Source organism: Protopterus annectens, chromosome 2.part2 (genome assembly GCF_019279795.1).
Source record: "Protopterus annectens isolate FY-2018-M chromosome 2.part2, PAN1.0, whole genome shotgun sequence".
Classification (NCBI taxonomy): domain Eukaryota; kingdom Metazoa; phylum Chordata; order Ceratodontiformes; family Protopteridae; genus Protopterus; species Protopterus annectens.
In genome coordinates, this window is record NC_056730.1 from 555,491,669 (window position 1) to 555,514,166 (window position 22,498).

At 40.0% G+C, this 22,498-nt stretch overlaps 1 protein-coding gene across 4 annotated transcripts in view; it reads right to left on the minus strand.

The window, feature by feature from the left end:
• The window catches only part of RTKN (rhotekin), a 1,021,076-nt gene that overhangs the window by 447,399 nt on the left and 551,179 nt on the right, over nucleotides 1–22,498 (minus strand). The gene's annotated exons all lie outside the window — the stretch shown is intronic.

Here is a 22,498-nt window from a genome sequence, read left to right on the forward strand (position 1 = left end):
TGGAATGTGATCTTATCCCCTGTGGGGTAGGTTTTCCATGGTGCTTATAGCAGAAATGAATGCAATGGCCTATCCACTTAGAAATGGTTTGCTTTAACATAGCCTTCCTCCTTCCCCTGCAGCAAAGGCAACAAGCAGCTGTTCTTTTTTCTGAGAGCTTAGTCTTGCCCATATAAAATCTAAGTTGTCTGTGCATGTCCAAAGAGTACAGTATTCATTCTCCTTTGTTCTGTGGATTAGGAAAGATGGTTGGTAAATGACTGGATTGATTAAGGGCCACACTGGATACCACCTTGGGCATAAAGAAAGGATTGGTCCTGAGGGACACCCTGTCTGCATGGAAGATAATGAAGGGCTCCACTGCCATGAGGGCCTGTAATTCAAACACTCTTCTTGCTGAAGTGATGGCTAGAAGGAAAGTTGTTTTCCAAGAAAGGAATTCCAGCTCTGCAGTTGCAGCTGGCTCAAAAGGAGGTAGAGTGAGCTTTTCCAATACAAAGTTAAGGTCCCAGGCTGGAGTAGGGGCTCTCCTGGGTGGTCTTAAATTTTTGACCCCTCTGAGGAATTGTTTCAGCAGGGGGTGAGAGAAGAGCGGTGACTCAGTATTATAATGTGCTGAAATGGCTGAGGCATAAATTTTAATTGATGAAAAGGAAAGGCCCTTGTGGAGCATTTCTGTTAAGTATTGAAGAATATGCGGTAAGCTGGACACTGTTGTGCCCATCCCTGAGTCTGGCTCCAGGAACTGTATCTTTTCCACTTTTCAGCATAGGATTTTCTAGTACTAGGTCTCCTTACCTCCAGAATGACATCTAGCACCTGCTTACTGAGGGATGCTATTGTATAGCTCGGGTAATTAGCCAGGCTGCAAGGTTCAGGGTTTGGAGCTGGAGTAACGAATCTGGCCCTCCTACTGTGACAGCAGGGAAGGGGTCTGAGGCAGGTGCCATGGTTCCAGCAGTGACATACTGTGCAAGAGGGGGTACCAGTGCTGGCGTGGCCAGTCGGGTGCAATCAGTATTGTCCTTGGTTTGTCCTGTTTGATCTTTAGCAGAACTTTCAAGAGGAGAGGCAAATGGGGAAAGGCATAAACTGAGAGTCTTTCCCAGGTGAAGGACAGGGCATCCACTTTCCAAGCTTGACTGTGGGGAGTCCTTGTGCAGAATTTGTCCAATTGGCAGTTCTGAGGGGAGGCAAACAGGTCTATCTCTGGGTTCCCCCATTTGTTTCTCAAAATATTGAATATCTTTGGTTCCAGTTTCCACTCGTGTGGTTCCATGAGATTTCTGCTTAGGTTGTTTGCCAGTGAATTTAGCTTGCCTGGCAGGAATTGAGCTTATAGGTGCACTTGGTAGCTCAAGGCTGTGTTCCACAGAGCCATGGCTAGTCTGCAGAGGAGAAATGAGTGGGTTCCCCCCGCTTGATTATGTACCACATAACAGTGGTGTTGTCTGTCTTTACCAATAAGTGTCCTGGAAGAATGTGGTCCTTGAAGGCTGTCAGGGAATTCTGTACAGCTAACATTTCTTTTTGTTTTATATGAAGGTGCATTTGACTCGGGTTCCATTTGCCCTGAATGCACTGCCCTGCCAAATGAGCCCCCCCCCATGCATTGTCTGATGCGTCTGTTTTTAGGGTTTGGGCAGCAGGGAGTAGAGTGAATGGCAGACCCTTGTTGTGGTAGCAGGCCTTTGCTCGCCAAAGGAACTCTGTCTTTATACAAGGAATGATAGGAATCATTGATTCCAGGTCCTGAGAATGTTGACACCATAGGCTTTTTAGATACCATTGTAGTTTCCTCATATGCAGTCTTGCATATGGAATTAGTACAATGCAAGAGGCCATGAACCCCAGGGCTTGCGGGATTTTCCTTGCAGATAGCTGGGTCTTTGTAGCCAGTAGTTTGAAGTAGGCTGCCAAATAAACTTATGTCTCTGGGTGAGGTAAGCCATCTGGGAAGTTGTGTTCAAGCTTGCTCCCAGGAATACAATTTGTTGGCAGGGTACTAGATGAGATTTATTTTCGTTTATGGTGTACCCCAGTGAGGTTAGCAGTTTCTTTACAAATGCCATATGATTTAGTAGCATGTCCTGGCTTTCTGCCTGAATTAGACAATTGTCCAGGTATAGGGATATTTGAATATTTCTATGCCTGCAAAATGCAATGACTGGAGCTAGGCATTTTGTGAATACCCTGGGCGCAGTAGATAAGCCAAAGGGAAGTGCAGAGAACTGATAGTGCATGTAGTCTGCTCTGAAGTGTAGGTATTTCCTGCAAGATTCCCTTATTGGAATGTGCAGGTAAGCTTCCTTAAGTCCAAGGTTGTCAACCAGACATCTTTGGCTAGCATAGGAAGCAGCTGATGAAGAGGTAGCATTTTGAATTTTGGGATTACCAAAAAGGTGTTTAGAATAGACGTCCAGGATAGGACATCAGGAGCTGTCTTTTCTGGGTAGCAGGAAAAGTCTTGAGTAAAAACCTTGTCCCCTTTCTTCTGCTGGGACAGGTTGAATAGCCCTGATACTTAGAAGAGAGAGAACCTGCTGCTTAGCCTCTGCCCACTGATTTGGTGGTAGGTCTGGCCAACCGTTTGGGGTTGGTAAGGTGTGGAAGTGGAATCTGTATCCTTTGGAAACTATATTTAAAACCCATTTGTCCTGGGTAATGAGTTCCCAGTTTTTTGCATGCAGGGCAATCTTTCCCCCTAAAGGAGCAGGCAGTTGTGCAGGGCTTGGAAGCTTTAAGGTTAAGTCATTGTGATAGTTTTCCATAGGGGGTGTCTTACTACTTCCAGTTTTGGAAATGGAAGCCCCCCCACTGCTTAGGTCAGTGAGTACATTGAGACTGTAGCCTAGGTGGACTGCTGTTCCTGGGTTTGGACTGAGAAGGCCTGGAAGAGACAGGAAAGGACCAGCTCTTAGAAGGCCAATGCCTACTAAATCTGGGAGGCTGTACTTGCAGGAAATCTTTAACAGTTTGTATAGATTTATCTTTTTCCTCCATCTTTTTAAGTACTTCTGCTTTGTTGCCAAACAGGTGGTCTTGGTTCAAGGGAGCATCCAGTAATTTAGCTTTAACATGATCTGGCAAATTTTGCTCCTTAAGCCAAGCGTGCCTTCTAAGAACAGACCCAGTGACAGCAGCTTTGCAAGATGCTTCTAAAGAGTCAAAACCACATTGCAAAGTATGTTTACCATCTTTCAGCAGAATGCATTAAATCCTGTAATTCTTTATTTTCAGCACAGTCAGGAATCAACATAATTCTCTGTTTAAGTAGTCTAATAATATGCTGCTTATACTTTAACATATGAAACTGACAGTTTAAGGCCCTGATGGCCAAAGTAGCAGAATTGTATAGCTTCTTACCCCATATGTACAAGGCTCTGGAATCTCTATCAGAGGGGGTAGGGGTTTTGGCAGTAGTAGCCTTAATGCCTTTAGGTCCCTGTGAAATGGTCTCTGGGTCCGCAGTAGGATTCTTGAAGAGGAACTTGTGAGAGTCAAGTACTCGGTAATACCCGTCAGGTTTCCTGGGAGCTGGAGGTAAAGTGTCTTGGCCCAGGCTAGATTCCAAGAAGGGCATCATCTACAATGTCCAGGACAGGAGGGACGGCTAATGGCCTGTGTTGAGGTAGGATTAAGAATTCCCTAAGCCTCTTCTTGGAGTCAGAGTAATCCTGGCTTTTCCAGTGGAAATGCTCCCTAAGAGTGTGCAAGATTTCACCAAAAGAAAAATCTTCTGGAGGGGAAGCAGAGGGTATGGAGTCCTCTGCATCAAAATCCTCATAGGTGGATAAGGGCAAATCCTGGTAATCAGAAAATTCAAAATCCTGATCAGAAGAATCAGAAGGAAAATCAGTTCTAGGTCTCTTAGAGGGTGAAAGCTGGCTTCCCCTAATTAAAGTAATAAGGTCTTCAGCCATTCTTAGCATTTGTTTTTTAGGCATACAGACCTGACCATGCAATTTGGATGTTGGTTTTCTATGCGTGGGTTGAGTTTTAGGCCTTGAAGAAGAAGATGGCATTGGTTTGAAATGCAAGTCAGTAGGCTTGAATACACCCTCAGAAGCCGGTGCCCGCACAGCGGCTCTGGACCCATCCAAGGTAGAGATATCCACAGGTTCCATAATCGAAGAAGCATCTCGCGGCATACCGGACTCCGAATGGGTCTCAGTAGAGGCCTGCTAATCTGAAGTAGTGGGTATCAGAGGCTGCGAAAGCGCCTCACTGAGTACCACAGAACTGGTGACTAACTTAACGGAAGCATAGTCGGCAGCTTTGGACCTATGCGGTCTGTCTCTGTCTTTATCTTTACATTTTTTCAGAATGTTGGTAGTCGGATGGCTTACCAAAGCCATTTCTGGATAATTAAACCGAGTACTGAAATAGTTTGATGCAAAAATGAACCGACAACGAATAGTTTGAGGATTGAATAAGGCACAAAACCGACAGCGAGGGACACCGTGGTCTGGACCTAAATAAGAAAGCAAGTACGAATAAAAATCTTTAAGAGTTATTTACTTTCCACAGGTAATACAATTGTTAACTTTTACTGACATCAGTTTAGAGCAAGAAAAAGGATCCCCAACGGGGTACTTAGCTTTTTTGAAGACTTTGGTTCTGAAACTCGAAAACGAAAATTTTAGGAGTCGGACGACCGGCACTTGTGAACTGCTTTTGCTTCAGACACCGCGCAGCAAGAAAGGCTGATGTAATGGTGTCGGCTGCATGCTTTATACCCCTGATGACCTGACATCATGGAAGAAGAGACAGCATCTGACGCAGGACCCAAGACTTTGATATTCAGGCCGGCTGAGGGCTACCAGCAGGCAGATAACCCAAATGTAATGACTGCAACTGTGAAACACGAAGAACATAATTTGTTAGCAAAGACTGAATAAACTAGGGCCTTGTGAGTCATGACCTTGAGAAGCAGGAATAATTTCCCCACAGAGCACAGATTATGTGATATTGTGTAGCAAAGGTGCAATCAATGCATGCTAGACTACTACTCTTCCTGCCAAATGAGATTTATGAGCTACATGTGCCAAGTATTTGCATGAGCATTACTTCAGACAGACAGTTGTTGGTTACATGTCAGGCAGTACTGTTTTTTTTTACATTTAACCTAGTAATGAACATGTACATCAGACCAAGGCATACCTGGCAAGGCCTGTGGGTCAATGAACACACCTTCTATCTGTGCCGTATAACAACCATGTCCATATACCATTCTGAATTTAAAATTCCAACCAATTTTATTCCCTTGCTCTTAATCAAATTTACTTCAGTCTGCCAGAGTCTTGACTCTAGACTTTCACCACAGTTCTGAATATCTCAGACTAGAATTCAGCAAGAAACTGGGACTAAAAGTCAGTCTTAACATATAAAAGTCATCAAACTGAGGTCAAAGGAAGGCAGGAAGTCAGAATACATGATGCTACAGTCTGAATATTAAGATATGTATACATTTTATTTCTGCAGCAGGAAATGATTTTCTAGATAAGCAGCAGGAATCCACAGAATACGTAGTGGGTGTAGTAACTCATCTCTAACATAACTCCACGTGTGTGTGTGTGTGTGTGTGTGTGTGTGTGTGTGTGTGTGTGTGTGTGTGTGTGTGTGTGTGTGTGCGTGTGTGCGTGTGTGCGTGTGTGCGTGTGTGTGTGTGTGTGTGAGTGTGTGTGTGTGTGTGTGTGTGTGTGTGTGTGTGTGTGTGTGTGTGTGTGTTATACAAAACTTAATGATTTCCCTTCAAGAATTCTGTAACTCAAGTTATGTTTGGTTGAGAGTCAGCTGACATACACACATACACACCCACATACATGCCTTCACATCTCAAATGCACCTGTTTTGGAGGTGTATACCTATTTTTAGGAGGCTTTTTTTTACTCCTTCACATCATAAACATAGCTCTGTGGCTATATTCCTATTTCTAGGCTTTATTTAATCCTTCACACTATTTTCTGAATGTTTTCCTCCCACAACAAATGATTTTAAACTATTTAGTACACTGCAAACCACACTACATGACCAATATACTGGTAGTATCGATATTTTAAAGAAAGAGCATCTGCATGATCTATCTAACTTTCTTCAGAACCAATAATTAATACTTTGTGAGGTAGATTTTTGCAATATCATCATTGATGTCTATTGGGCAGCCATGGTGGTGCAGCGGTTAGCATTGCCACCTCACAGTAAGAGATTCCCTGGTTCAATTCTTGGCTTGGGTGCCTTCTGTGTGGAGTCTGCATGTCCTCCCTGCGGTCGCGTGGGTTTCCTCTGGGTGCTCCAGTTTCCTCCCACATCCCAAAGTCATGCTATTGGTTGATTGGACACTCTAAATTGGCCCTAGGTGTGAGTGTGTGCCTTTTGTGGAAGGTTGGGCAGTGGGCTGGCAACTCAACACCATAAAACACCACTGCCAATCATTCTGCAGACCGCTTTGACCCCTCACCGGGAAAAGCCGAAAGGAGAAGATCATTAATGTCTGATGTTTTGCACTGTATGCTTGATAACATGCTTATATACCTGAACAGCCAAGTGCTATGATTGTGCAGAATGCCCCTCATTTAACATCAACTTAGCCTACTGTTCCACTGTCCCACAATGACCACATTTAACATGAACTTAGCCTACTGTTCCACTGTTCCACATTGAACAGTGCTGGCTCCACTTTGCAGATTTTGATTAGTTTGTATAACACAATTACAGCCAATCAGTATTGTGATATATGAGCTAATCAAGTCAATGCTCCTAAGGTAAAGGGAGCTATTGAGGATGCAAAGAATTCAGCCAATTGCATTCCACTATAAGTTAAGGCCCCAGCTTAATGCCATCCCCTTCAATAGCCTGCGGAGAAAAGTGGAAACTAAAGGTAAAGTGGTCTAGCAGAGCAAATATAAGAAGAATAAAAACAGTCAGAATACTGCAGAGGAGAATGGGCAAGCAGGTAGCAGAAAGCTACCACCAGCAAAAGATGAATGACAAGACTTTTCTGCAGATAGAAGGAGCAGTCTTAACAGTCTCTTGTGAGCCAAGCTGTATCCAAACCCTTCAGCACACTGTGCACATCCTCAGTGAGTAATACGATCATTCTCCTACATGTTGTCTCCCCATCCCTGGAATCTCCGTTATGTCCCTGTAACACTCAGTCTGAAGAGCATTACTGTGCTTAGAAAATGGATTATCTGTATTTGTTTTATTCATATTATACACATTTTTATATGTTTTATGTGAAATAGTTCCTCTGCATAATGTTTCAAAAATTAGCATAAGATATGTAATTGCTATTGGATAAAGCATTTTAAATCCAAAATACAAGTTATGTAAGCATTTATTAATTGCTGCACATACATATAATTACACACATACACACACAGATGTATGTGTGTGTGCATGTGTGCATATACACATACAAAGAGATGCAGAGGCAGAGAGAAGCAGTGTCTCTCACATACACTGAAACTCAGATAAGGACATAGAAATACACACACACACACAGATGCACATATTATATATATATACTTCTCTTTGTATGTGTGCACATATACATGTATGTATATATATATATATATATATATATATATATATATGCAAACACACAGAGGTGCAAAGGTAGACAGACAGTGTCTCTCACATATACAGAAACTCAGATGACACACCTTCTCTTATTCTAGCAATGTCTCAAGGTAATAGTAGGAGTATTTTAAGTGTTCCTTAATAATTCAGGATCTGTTCGTGATTCTGCTCACATTTGTCCAGGCTCCATGGAAAATGTGCGTTTTTCTGCAGTGCAGAAATAGAGTGTTCCACATTTTGATTGTTTGTCACACATTGCTAAGGTCTGTTTTCCACATTGGCCTGTTAAGTGGTTAAGACCTATGTGCTATTCTAATGTCATTTTTGTCACTGGCAGTTTTATAAACATGTTGCTGAGTATTAGACAACAATCCTAATTGAAGTGGAATGAGTAATGTACTATTTGATATTAAAATTTAAGGCTAAATAGGTACCCAGATTTTGGCTAGATGAACCTACTTTTCAACAGCCTGTATAACTCTTTTCAATGTCTGCAGGTTGAGAGGTATGCATGCATGCTCTCTCTCTCACTGTCTCTGTCTGTCAACTCTCTTTCTCAGTGAGCCCTTACTGGGGCAGGAGTGTGTTGGAGCAACCAAGCTGCAAACCATAAGGTAGTCTGGCCAGGAAATGACAATCTTTTCATATTTATGCATGTCTGTTTGTTTTGTATAGGATGAGGAATATGGTTAACTTAACTGTTCTTTACTGTTTACACTAAATCATGACAGTCACATTAAGTGTTATTTATTTCTCTGAGCATTTAAATGCTTAACCAATGTTTTTTATATTATGTTTAATTTGTTATAATTACTTAAACTACAGATGTTTTTATGTTTGAAGATTGTAAAATTATTGTTCTTAAAGTGTTTTGTAATAATGTGGAGCTTTTCTCCCCGGGCCTCCACTGAAAATGTGCTTCTACCCAGTCTAACTTTCCAGGTAATCAAATGTGAATACACAAATAAATAAATTAATTAAGTAATAATCATTTTAAAGAGTAAAAAAAACAGCACAACAGACCAATAGCAAATCTGCAGCATAAAAATGGTGAAGCAAGTCAAGAATTAATACATAATCATTTTCAAATGTAAAAATTGATACAGAGTTAAGGATTAGACATATGTGGTTCACGCTCATATATTGTGCACAAATACATACATATGTATGCCTCTCTTTCTGTCTGTGCTAATATGTATGAAACTAATGCAAATCACAACAGAAAGTGTGTAATAGCATATACACTTGAGGCATGCTAAACATGATATTGTGTCCTTATGCCCAACAATGATAGAGCAAAGTCCTTTAATTCCCATATCACAGGAGTGCAATGCAGTTAGAAAACATTTAAATGTTTTTTTTTTTTTTTTTTGGGGGGGGGGGGGTATTTTGAGTAAGAAAAATTTGTCTCAAAGCATATACACTAGTACATGGTTAGATGATCTATTCCTAATGATGAAACTGGCAGATTTCTGTTTTCATCTATGTACAGCACAGATTTTATGACTGATATTTTAGGCATGACCTGTAAGCAGTTGATTGTAAGTGCGGAGGTCAAGTTTCATGCAACAAGAATCTCCAATCAATATAAAACTATTATGCATATAACCACCACAGGCATGGTACTTGATTGACTAGTAAAGTGACATAGAGTTTTATAATCAATAAACTGGTTGTGTATCTGTGCCTATTAAATCGTCAGTTAAACTTTGCATGTAGAATTTATCGAGCACAGACATTTAGTTATTGACAGAATAATTGTTTTTTCTTGACTGCTGTGACCCCCTGAAACTATTAACCAAATTTCTGGGGCAGTCTTGAATTAATATATAAACATGCAAGCCTTGAAAGCAGAAACCTAGGAAGAGCTCGTGGAAAGAAGCATAATAAGCAAAGAGAAGGTCAAGACGCAAGCTATATATGTCTAAAAGGATTCTTTTTTTTTAAGATCACATTGGTTATCTCTATATAGGAACAATAATGACTGTAGGCCATAAAGTGGTATTATTGACTCAAGTTATGTTCACTTGTCTCACAAATGCAAAACAACTAGGGATTACCAGATGGACACCTCACAAATAAATGCACATGTGAGCTTCATGCAGAAATAGTGCTCTAAATTCTCATGACATTACTGCAAACACAACAGAGACTCCAGTGGTGCTACTAAAATGGATAGAGAGGGACAGTTTGAGACCCAAAAGATGGAGCAGAAAAAGCAATTCTGCCTGTACTAGATGCTGCAGACTGAAATTTCTAATGTGTGCCAAACTCCTGTGCAGCTACCCCCAACTAGAAACAGCTTCATTTTTTGTTTGTTTTACATACATAAATATGGAATATATATTAAAATGATTACAGTTAACTGTACAGCTTGTAATATAACAATCATATATCACTCTGGAGACTTTTTTGGCTCACCTTTACCCATTTACTTTTATTTGTAATTTTCAAACTGAGGCATTTCATCATCTTACGCTAGGCAAAATGTTGCCCCTTTAAAATTTTAATTGTATATCACAGCATATATAGTATATGTATGTATGTTGAGGTACATACATGATGTCAAGTTCCTTTTTCTCATATCTGTGGTACACTGTATCTGGGCTAATACCCTTGAGTTTTCTGGGGTTCTAAGCAGATACCTTACAAAGTCTAGGGTGGAGAATACTCTACGTTTCATTCTAAAAGCAAAGTTAAACAGTGTTTTAAAAGTCCAGAATAACAGCAACAAGAACTGGGAGAACATTTATGAAGGTATGCCCCAGACAAGATGTAAATTAATCTGAATTTGTTATAAGATAACATTAGCCTATTAAAATTTTAGGATCTTAGAAAAAGAATAATAGAAACTCTGTTCTTTTAACTGCAGTAACATTATAGATTTTTTTTTTTGTTTCTTAAAGGAAAGGTAAACAATCAAGCAAGGGAACCATTTGGTGCATTAATTGATTTGCTGACAAAGCAATCAAAACTTCTTTATTGAAAAAAATCTCATCACTGTAGCATTTTAATGAATGTTTTTTGTCAGTGTGACAAAGCAGAGTCTGGTAGCAGTGAACCAACAGGGGTGAATTTTTTTTTTTTTTTTAATTTAAAAAGACTTGTTCATGTCTAATATTATTTTAGTATAGCCAATGTGTTGGTAAGGTATGATTTTAGGAACTGTAGGTCTCTTTATAAGGGCATGACATATGTTTGACCATCATCCCACAGAGAACCATACATAAACCTTTGCAACTAAATGTCAATACCTACGTAATTCATTGGGTAGCAAACTAGCTCAGAAATAGAACCCAGAAAGTGAGGGTGTGTGGCTGTACCTCCTCCAAAAGACATGTCACCAGTCTTGTATCCCAGGGTTCAGTCCTTGGGCCACTCCTCTTTGGCATTTACTTCTCAGAGGTCAAGGATAATGCTATAGGTTTGTGGCCAACCATGTTAGCAGATCACTGCAAACTTGGTGACATCATAAACTCCTTAGAGGTCAGCAAGATCCTTCAAGAGGGCCTGTCTCAAACAAATACCTGACACCAAAACCATGGACTAAAACTAAGTGCCAAAAAGTGTATACTGATATCCTTTGGCAAGCATGACTCCTCTTGTAGGTATCTCATTGACAACACACTGCTGAAAACTGATCCTGTAGTTAGAGATCTAGGAACCTGTGTCGACAATGAACTGAACTATCATTTCATCTCCACACTTCCAGTGCTGCAAGGAAGATTATTTTCATTGCACTGTTTATATCTAAAGGTACTGTACTCAGATCAGGGATGTAATTGTTCATCTGTACTTGGCACTCATTAGGCCAACCATTGAGTGTAACGCCCTTTCATATATACCTATCCAAATACTAGTGACAAATGAAAATGATTACAACACTTTCTCTATAAAAAAAAAAAATCAAAGGCCTAAATCATAAAAATTATGTAGACCATCTCAAGCCTTGTTCTTCTTCTCAGTATCATACCTACTACTGAGAGGTGACCTCTACTTTGTGTACACAGCTTCAACAGACCCTAGTCTGTCAGTCCTATTACACATTTGTAAGTCCAGTGGTATCATAAATACCCACTCAAAGGAAGTAAATCTCTTTTCCAAAATACATATCACATGCTGTCAGATACATTTGTATCACAGAGAATACCACTTCTATGCAGCTGTCTTCCACTCCACATAAAGCAAAGTACTTCTTTTACTGTCTTCACATGTAATTTAGATGAATGGTAGGGTAACTGCAAATTCTCCTCCAGTTTAGCATCCCAGTCCTTCATGGATATTGGAAACATGCAAATGTCTCAACATATCTTGGCTCCCCTGCATCTCCTGAAGGTGAAATTAGTCTGGCATCATAGCATGCAGGAAAAAAATGACACCATTACCAATGCAGGTTCTAAGTGTGCACCAGCAAAGTTTCACTTATTTCAGAAGAGTTCTCCCTTCTTCAACTTAGAGTAACCATAGTTATATATGAGTTTGGGAGACTGGGGGGAGCAGGGTGGCTTACTCTCTACAGAAGACAATCAAAATGGGAATTTTGCCTTTTTGAATTCCGGGATTTTTTTTTCCATCTTTTCGATGTTCAGGAAGTTGCTGTTTCATAGTAGAACTACATATGTTCAATCTATCTCTAGGTTATTTCTATAAAAATATAAGGGCTACAAACTACCAAGAGAATGTGAGACTAGACTTCAAAAGATCCTCACAGATCAAGAACTTAGCAAGTACCTGTGAAGCTATGAACCTATAAAACTCAAAAAAAATAACATCAAATGCTGCATACATAATATATTGAAGACTTTAATTTACACACTGTAAATCTTAAAGCGAACTATATTAAGTTGTAAGTGCTGAAAGTTAAACAGCAGCTAACAGTCCATAGTGGTTCTGATAAGAAATACAGCAAGTGTACCACAGAACAGCATTAGGTATTTTTAAATGGAAAAAAATCAAGAGAATAGCATGATAAATTCCAAATTTCCAAAACACATAGAGGTAAAGTATTTAAATACATTTACTTCAGTGCTCGCCACAGCATAACACTACAGAAATGTAGCATCATACTGCACTTGGACAGTAAATGCATGATAATGGGGCATTTCAACAGTCAACAGCTCAAAACAAATACTACATTTTTGGGAGGGGTTGCCATCACCAGCAAGAGTTGGTGTTACCTAAACCACATTTACTACACATTTAAAATCAAAAGTATGCACTAACTCAGGGCAAAGGGAATATTTGCTTTAATTCCAAGTATTCCTTTTGTTTCTAACATTTCCTTGCCTTACAGCTGGGTCACAGTCTGAAGAGTTGTGGGGTGCAACCTCCAACAAAGAGGATAAGGTAATTAATTGCAATGTCATGAAGTGCATTATTCTTCAGTTTCAAAACCAGGTTTGATATTTTATATCACACATATGTTCCTTGTTCTATTGACCCCCAACACACACACACACACACACACACACACACACACACACACACACACACACACACACACACACACACACACACTTTCACCTTACTGAAGCAAGATTCACTGATTTTATCTTTGGCTTAATGGATCTACCCCAAACAGTAACTTCTAAAGCAGATTACTTTGAAAGCTCTCAGCAAGGCATGACATTTTCTGTGAAAAGCAAAGTCCCTTTCATTCCCCGTCTGAGGATATGCCATCAGCAACCCCCCCCCTCCCCATTTATATAATGATGTCACACATCACCATATCTCAGGAAAACAAGAGTGATCTCCTGCAATGATCTCATAGTTGTAGGACCGATGCACACATACACACGCACACACACACACACACACACACACACACACACACACACACACACACACACACACACACACACACACATACATATGCAAACACACATGTACACACATGTGCACACACACACACACACACACACACACACACACACACACACACACACACACACACACACACACACACACATACATATGCAAACACACACGTACACACGTGCACATGCACACACACACACACACACACACACACACACACACACACACACACATACATACATATGCACACACGTACACACGTGCGTGCACACGTGCACACACACACAGACACACACACACACACACACACACACACACACACACACACACACACACACACACACACACACACACACACACACACACACATAGATTTTGTTTTCCATTAGCATGTACAATTAAAACTTTGGGAACATAGTCTTCCAGTTGTCTTTGCCAAAAGCAGATTCAATAAATTTCACTTTGATAAAGCAAAAGGTTACTGATTTGGAGAATCATTTTTCTTATTCTCTTCCAACCAAACAAGAACCTGTAGTCAAATGTCTTACAGGCAGCTGAAATGGTGTATGTTTAATATAACATCAAAAAAGCACAACTATCAGTAAAAGAAAAGAATAAAACATTTTATTTGGTGGTCAGACACCTGTGTGTATAACATTACATTAAACCCAACAAGTGACTATACTACAGACTTACCCACTCTGACCTGTAAGACATTTAAAAGAGTTTCTCACCTCAAATGCAACATTCTTTTAATGCAGTAGACTGATACTGTTTCTCACTAACTAAATAAAGTGACCTTTTAATTCCTAAAACTGACTGATGAATTTAAAGCTGACATAAATAAACAATGTTTACTGTCTTAGGTTTTTGTACAGTGCTTTGGTTTAAGCACTTTATACATACTGTTTGACCGAATGTCACCGTAACATAGCATTGACTGCATAGATTTGTACCCTCCCAGAATGTCCTGTAACAGAAAGGTGACAAGATGATATGCAGTAAGGCTATTATTATTAAATGCAGCTGCATTTGAGTGATTCACATAGAGTAGAAAGATTATATTGTGTTAATCATAGCAATGTAATTAACATCTTATCTAAAATGCAAGAATGAACTCCCTGGAGAATGAGTGTGTGGTTCTCTGCTTTATACCTCTGCTTGCAGACATGGGCTACAGCTCTCCTATACAAGTGAACATAGTAAAGTGCAAGTCAAAGAACGAGTGAAGGAATGTTTAATCCATCATTACTCAGTATTATGCATCACATCTGGCAACAACTGATGCCAAGTAATGAGGTTTGGCAACAGACCAATTTGTCCAGGGACAACTTCAGATGGGGGTTTAGAGTGAAATAGTAAGTGGGTCTTAGAAGGGTAAGAGAAGAAGCTAGTGTGGGGGGGTTAAATAGGAAATTAGGATGACTGGGAGGAAGTGAGATAAGTGTAGGGAGGGACTTGTTAAGTTTTGTGAGGATGTAACTGGGTAAGGAATCACATTTTGGCATGAACTTGCTAAGGCAAGTGTTACGTCCGAGACGACCTATAGGTATTCCTGTGGCAGGTAGGCCTCAGGTTACTGGTGAGTTTTGGTTATAGGTAGGAGGCATGTGGTCTGTATAAGGAAACTATAATTTGAATTTTTTGGGTGGTATTAGTGGCACAGTTAAGCTGTAGACTCTACTAGTGAAAATACAAAATTAGTGGAAGATATTTTATGAGGAAGAAATTTGCACTATTGGCTTTATAGTACGCACTAAATAAGCTACAAATTACTACAGCACTACAGCACTCAACCTTCCTCATTACCTAGAGGAAAACAGCTCTTGTAATTACTTTCCTCGCTTGTCTAAAGGAAAATATTTTTTTATTCAGGCATGTCTAAGGGTCAGCTCCAGGTGTTCTCTCCTGTCTACCTGATGAATCTGGACATCTTGGGGCACTGTAGCAATTGCCTCATGTACACAGACAACCCTCTCCTACTACCACCCAACACTACAACTTGTGAGAGATGCACTTATCTAGCCAAACTGGAGGCAAAGCTCTCTCCTACCAAGATTGAACTTGACAGTCAAGAGGAGAAGGTAAATACTTGCACCACACCACATTCATCACATAGTCCCACTAAACCTACACCACCAAAATCCACACATAGAAACACAAAAACATTCGCAGAGGCTTTCAATAATAATCTGATCAAGCAACAGAGACCTTCAAAGCAGAAACGCAAGCAACCTCCATCCCCCAGTACAACCCAAATGGCACATAGCCCACAGACTCAGTGTGCAACTCAACCACAGCCCATAAGGTAAAACAACGTGCCCTACACACTAGTCATTGGTGACTCTATAGTCAGGCACACTGATGTCCCACTCAGCAGGCTAAACGAGGAGAAAGTTAATGTCAGCTGCTTGTCGGGTGCCAGGATCCGCCACATAATGCACGCACATAGGTCACTCCACAGCAAGTACAAATATGACTGACATTGTCCATGTTGGTGTGAATGACCTGAGATGCACCTCCCTGGGCTACATGAAAAGAGACATGGAAGAGCTCTCCAATCTTGTAGCCCAGGCATGTATGAGACTATCCCTGAGAAGCATCCTGCCTTCACCCAGAATGATACTGCAGTACAAGGACAAAAATGATTGACTTCAACAATTGGCTAAGCTTCTGGTGTCATTCTAAGGAGATCCAGTATCTGTCTGCCTGGGATGACATGGTAGACAGACCACGATGCTTTGCTACAGATGGCCTGCACCTGTCGCCCCTGGGATTCTGGATACTCGCTAAGGCTCTTGCCGCTCCTATAGTGCCGTTTTTAGGCAAGGTTCAAATGACAAATTCACCACCGTAACAGGTACAGGCAAGCAAAAATTTAGGGTAATGCTACTCAATACTAGAAGTCTAAACCTCAAAATACACTCACTCAAGGCACTCCTTAAAATGGAGAACATCGATATCTGTGCAGTGACTGAGACCTGGTTCAAATCTCCAGAGAGCACCCCTGCATTACCAGGCAACAACTCATACCACACCTTTTGGTTATCTAACCTAGACCGGAACAATAAAGGCAAAGGTGTGTCCACATTCATTAAGGATATCCACACCTCCAGTCTAGTTGCTTAGCATAATGCATCTGAGATTATCCAAGTGCAACTAACTCTGGGCAAAACTGCAATCCAAATTGTAGCTTGCTACAGATCCCCCACCATGCCCCAGGATTCTCATTCCTCATTTCTTGATATACTTGAAGATATTAGGGTTCACTGATTTCAACCACCCCACCATTAACTGGGAAAACTACTCATATACCAACTCCTTCGCTCAACACTTTCTGGAATTCATAAATTCCAATGCCCTGGATCAACTTATACACACCCCCGCCAGGGGCAACAATATCCTAGACCTAGTCATTACCAACATGAGTGACCGGTGTTCACACCTGAAGTCAACTCCTCGTTGGTCAGATTCGACCATAAGCTAATCACCCTAGATATCCACATCCTGCCCCCACCTCCCATTAAGGAAACCATTGTAAAAATTTTCTACAAAGCCAGCTTCATGCTTCTTAAGACAGAAGTGGTGAACTTCATGACAATACAGTTACGACTGCTGAATCCTACACAAATGCACTCTATAAGCACCTACACAAGTGCATGGATAGTGCTATCCCTAACAGAACCAAGACGCTATCCTCCAAAAAATGGAAGCCAATCTGGTGGTCCCCTGCCATAAACAAACTCTACAACAGAAGGAAGAAACTGTTGCAAAAGAGATTAAAATCCCATGAGTGGAAGAGCTCCCTGGTCAGCCTCAATAAGAAGCTGACATCTCTCATAAAATCCTCCAAAGCTAGTTATGAAAACAAAATTGCCACTGATTCTAAGGACAACCACAAAGCATTCTAAAGCTATGTCAATAATCTCAATGGCAACATCCAGATCTGCTCTGAGTTACAGCACAATGGCACATAAATTACAGAACCAACTGATATTGCAAACACCCTGACAGATAGGTTCAGTACTAACTTTACCCGCCTCTCACCCCCTAAAGGGCCCATATCTATACTGGAAGAATGCACAGTCCCTGTAATCCCAACTACACAGGCAAAAACTGCAGTCTCTAAAGCCAAGAACACAGCATCTATGGGACTGGACAACAACCCAGGCTGTGTTCTACACACACTTCAGAATGAAGTGGCTCCCCACCTAAGCACCATGTTCAATCATAGCCTCACATCAGGCTTTGTGCCCACTGAATGATGCACAGCAACAGTTATCCCACTCCACAATGGGGGAGGCACCACAGACCCCAGAAACTATCGCCCTATTAGCCTGACAAGCCTGGTCTGCAAGGCCATGGAATGTATCATCATGGAACTTATAAACAAAGACACTGGTAACCTCTAAACCCTGGACCCCACCCAGTTTGGGTTTGTGAAAGGCAGATCATGCCTCCTGAACCTGATAGACTTCTTTGAGGCAGTCACCAAAGCCATAGACGAGGGTAAGGCGGTTCACACAGCCTATCGTAACCTCGCTAAGGCTTTCAACACCATCCCCATTCTGGAATTATAGATAAACTCACTAAACTAGGTATAAATCCCTACGTCACAAGATGGGTTGCAAAATGACAGAACCCACACAGTAAAAGTTGCAGACTCCAAATCTGACTTCAAACCTGTGACAAGTGGAGTACCACAGGGTTCAGTCCTGGGTCCTCTCCTGTTTGTTATTTACTTCTCTGAAGTACAGGCTAACACAGAAGGTCTCTGGCTAATGAAGTTCACAGATGAATGCAAACTAGGAGCCATAGTTGAGTCCCCAAGTGATGTGGACATCCTACAGAAGGGCCTTACTGAGACAGATGCCTAGTGTCAGAACCATGGCCTCAAACTTAATGTCAAAAAGTGCATTGTCATCCCCTTTGGTAAAATCTCTGTACCCATGAACTACCACATAGGCAGCAGTCTACTTAATGCTGAGTGTGTGATAAGAGACCTTGGGATCCAGGTGGACAGCAGTCTCTCCTTTGATAATCACATTGCCACAGTAGTCAGGAAATCCTTCTACATGGCACACCTCATCATAAAAAAGTTCTCATTCAGGAAAAAAGAGGTCATTATTCCTCTCTACTCGTCATTCATTAGACCCATTATAGAATACAGCACCCCTTTTGGAGGGTACCTCACAAGACATCTGCAACAGCTGAAAAGGCCACAGAAGTACCTCACAAAGAGGATTACCAGCCTCAAACAGATGCCCTACGCTGACCGTCTCAAAAAACTCCAGCTTTACTCCATAGCATATTGCCTACTCCGAGGTGATCTCTGCCTAACATACAAAGCTATGTCAAACCCTGAGCTGTTGGACATGCTACACCTAAAGAAATCCCAATCCCTCCAAGCTACACGTTCTAGGGACCTAAACCTTGTTACCACAATAAACAGAACATGCTGGAGGGATAGATTCCTATCCCAGAGACTTCCCACACTCTAGAAAAAGCTACCCATCTATGTCAAGCAGAGTTCCTCATTAGCACTCTTCAAGAAAAATCTTGATAAGTGGATGAGAAATAGGAAATTCACCCCGGGTATCACTTCTGTGGATCTGCTCGATAGGGACACAGGAAAATAACTTTCTTGGGTGGCAAAAGCCAGGGAACTATGTTGGCTAGGCTTACTTAGGCCCTTGGGATGATAGCCTAATACCTACTTATGAACCTATAGTGTAGTAATGAAAAAAAAAAAAAGAAAAAAAATATATTTATATATATATATATATATATATATATATATATATATATATATATAAATGCATATATATATATATATATATATATATATATATATTTATATGGGATCCATACAGATCCCCGAAGACAAAAACACCAAAACTAATTTCGGTTTGGCATACTTGCGCAAAAGTGTTTTTCATCGAAGAAGTGTAAGTATGCCTGTTTGCGAGACCACACTATGGTGTGGATAAGAGAAAATTCCCTTTTCCTCACTGTAGTGTGGTCTTGGGGTGAGAATATTAAAGTAGAGGGGTGTGGGGGTTGCAGGGGGCCGAAGCCCCCTGCATAAACGTAGATTTCTTTTTTTTTTTTTTTTAACATATATTAACGAAAGCTCCTTTTCGGTGAAAGCACTTTCATTAATATATGTTTGGTGATTATGGATTCGGGACTTTACACATTCATGCATAAGTCCTAGATCTATATATATATATATATATATATATATATATATATATATATATATATATATCTGTAGTTACATGTTAAAAGAGTGAACGGTTGAAATATCGAACTGCATATGGTCGAGACCATATGGTCGATATTTCAAAAGATCGATCTTTTAACATGGCTAAAAAAAAAGAAGTTAAGTAGAAGACTGTAATGCAGGGGGGCAAGCCCCCTGCACCCTCCAAGTGGGGGGCTGTGCCCCCACACCCCCCTACTTAAATATACAAACTTCGAGATTGTGCTACACTGAGAATACAGCGTGGAACAGGAAGATTTCCTATTCCCTGCTGTAACGTATGTCAGAGTTGGTATATTTAAGTAGGGGGAGTGTGAGGTACAGGGGGGCTTGCCCCCCCCTGCATTATAGTCTTCTACTTAATTTATTTTTTTTAGCCATGTTAAAAGATTGATCTTTTGAAATATCGACCATATGGTCTCGACCATATGCAGTTCGATATTTCAACCATTCGATCTTTTAGCATGTAACCATCCATAACAATTTTAGAACATGTTAAAAGTGATTTAAGGGGTGGTAGTATGAAAAATAAGGTGGAAAGAAAGGAAACATTGTGGCAATTAAGGCTGGGAGCAGATGTTCCCCCAGGCCTGAATGATATGATTAATATTAAATGTTTTTAGTCAACAATAAATTGAAAGTTTGAAATGTGTTATGTATATTAACATAACATTTTATTGTTTTTAAATGTTTTACTAATTAGGTAATTAATTGTTTAATTGATTTGTAAATTGGTTAATGATTGGTATAGAGTATATATGTTGGTGTTTTAACAGAGATTATTATTCTGATGAAGTCTAAGTGACGAAAATGTTGAATAAACTATTTTACGTTATTTCCTGGGCTCGTTCTTCTGGTGCACCAGTGTTGTTTGTTGTTCGTAGTATTTTCACTGGTCTTGGGTTTTTTCTTTGGTATTAGTGGTTTTTTACCCATGGCTGAAGCTTCGGAAGACGAGCTCTTTGACTTGAGCTTTTATCCGGTCCCGGACAGCCAGGATTCCGTTTTAGAAGATGTAGTGGCTGTTTTGGGAGAATTACAAAATTCTTTGACTTTGTTGACTAAAAAATTGTCTAAGAGAGAGAAGTGAGAGCTGAAGGAAATAGCTCTAAAAAAGATTCCATCTCTGTTACGGACAAATTACAGGGTAAGAAGAATGCTGCTAAAGTTAACATTTATAAAGATGCAGCCTCTGTTCTCAATGGAGCCAGTAACCGCCTTGTAAACAGCTAAACAAGGGGGTGATACTGGTATGAGAAATAATTTAACTAACCTATTTTTTGAGCTGGAAAAAGGGCTCAAAAATATCAAGCCCTTTTGGTAGAAAATAAATATTCTGAACATTGCATACAATACAACATTGTACCGAAGGGGCTTAGATTTTTTAAAGCCCCTAATGGGGTCTGCAAGGAGGACCCGTTTTTTTCAAGAACTAGTTACATTTTTTTAATGTGGCTGGCTTGGACTTTCTCAAACTATTAATAAAGAGAAACAATGATTCTATAACAGCACTTAAGCCTCATTTGGAAAAGACTGATAAGAACATAAAACAGCAATTGAGTAGTGAACAAGATGGTATTGAAAACTATCATAAAGTTTTTGATACAGTGGAAAAATATGAAAAGTTGGTTATAGATACAAAAATAAATAAAATCGAGAGAGACCTGAAGAATTATGAAGCAGGGACTGCTTATTTTATCAGTGGAGACAATAAAGATCAGAAACTGGGCACATTATCTTTACAAACAAGTTCTACCAGCTCAGAAGCAAGTGCAACTGGCCCTTTAACTGCAGGTGTTAAAGGAGCTAACAGCGTAGAGCGACGTCCTGATGTCACAAATGAGCAGACGAGAAAGCATAGTGTTAACATGGAAGTTAAGGAGGCTAACAGCGTTTCAAGACAATTTATTCCAGGTTCCAGCTCAAATTCAAAAAACTCCAGGGCGAGATCCAGCAGAACACAGTCGAGACAGAACCGAAGCAGGAGAACTGATTTTGGTTTTGACTTTTTCAGTGAGTTCAGAAATCAAATTGTTTAACTTGACTGACACTGTTTTAACGGACACACAAGAGCGTGTTTTAAAATTAGGTTTGAACTATATACCTACTAAGCAAGCTGGAGTGGCTAACACTTTATTAGAATTGAAAAAGTACATTAGGAAGATGAATTTAAGGTATATAATGAAAGATGTAAATGTTAAAACAGTGAACAATTTACATAAACCATCTGTATACAATCCTTGCTTGCATTCTGCACTGAAGGTGTTTGACAGCTTTTGTGAGAGGGACGTTAGATCTGTTTTAAATAGCAAGCTAAAACAAAAGTATTTCAATTTAACCAATGAAGAAATAAAAGTTTTTTATGAATTTAGAAATGAGCATGAATTACGTTTTATGAAGGCGGATATAATGCAAATTACAGATTATAATGCAGCTATGGAAAGTTTATTAAAGAGTGAAAGTGAATACTGTGAGGTCACTTATAACATCATTGAAAGAAGTTATAAATATATACAGTACTTCTTACATGATTTTTTTTAATGAATGGTGATTTGTCTATGGAGTTATATAACTTTTTATTAGTAGATGAACCTAAAGTGGTATACTGTTTGGTACATCCAAAATTCATAAAGACATAACCAACCCACCCTTTCGACCGATAGCATCAGCTTCAGGAAGTTCTACTGAAGCTATTTCTTTGTTCCTGAACTCTGTTTTAAATTCATTGGTGCAGAGCTTGCCTTCTTTTGTAAAGGATTCTTGATATGATAAGAGAATTTTCTAACAATACTGTGTTATCAAACTCTGATTTCCATGAATTGATTATGTTAA